Source organism: Parus major, chromosome 20 (assembly GCF_001522545.3).
Source record: "Parus major isolate Abel chromosome 20, Parus_major1.1, whole genome shotgun sequence".
Classification (NCBI taxonomy): Eukaryota; Metazoa; Chordata; class Aves; order Passeriformes; family Paridae; genus Parus; species Parus major.
Genome location: NC_031788.1, coordinates 512,847 through 513,756, shown reverse-complemented (window position 1 = coordinate 513,756; position 910 = coordinate 512,847).

Below are 910 nucleotides of genomic sequence, written 5' to 3'. Positions count from 1 at the left end.
TTTTTCCCAGAGAGGGGAAGAGAGAGGAGTGATCAACATGTAAGGGGACACCATAAAACCATCAAAGACAGTGAAGAAAAGAATTAAGTTTTAGAGGGGGAAGAGAAAATAAGGAGATGCTTTAATAAGCTGAAATATTTTTCTGTTAAAGCTATGTAGGTGGACAGTGGTGTTCTGAAAAAAAACCTCCTTTAATTCATGACAGAGTATATCAGGAGGAATGGAGTGTTTCAAAGTGTGGATTTTGAGCAAATGGTGAAGTGGTTGTGATCCCGTGAGATGCTGGAACAGGGAGGGGAAGTAATAGTTGAAGATTTGTGGCCTTTAAGAGGCAAAGAGAAAACTTCTGTTTCCAGAGAGGCTCACAAAAACAGATGAAGAGAACTTTTGCCTTTGAATAACTCATCCTTAAAAATGACATCCCTAGACTGATTTGACCCATAACACACCTCAGGGTGATGTGAAATGGGAGAAGTGAACTGATGGCAGAATTTCTGGGCAGCTGGCATCAGAGAAATAGAAAGCTATAAAATAAATTGTTTTCTTATGAAAAACGCCATAGATTAACAGAATAAGACTTCTGTTTCTCTACAAAGACTGATGAAAGGACTATAGCAAAAATTGGTACTGCTTTAACCACTAAAGTTTTTTTTGTCTCTATGTTGTCGTGTGAACAAGGAAATGGTTGGGTAGTTGGGGGGGAAAAGGGTTTCTGGAGGTTTTATTCTGGTTTCTTATTCTTGTTGTTTTTGTTAATAAACTTTCTTTGTTCCTTTTAAGTTTTAAGCCTGTGTTGCTCTCGTTCTAATCCATATCTCATATCTCTAATCCATATCTCACAGCAAGAAATAATTAAGTTTTCTAGTGATTTTTTAGTTACTGCTTTAAAACCACAACATTTATTTGGTGC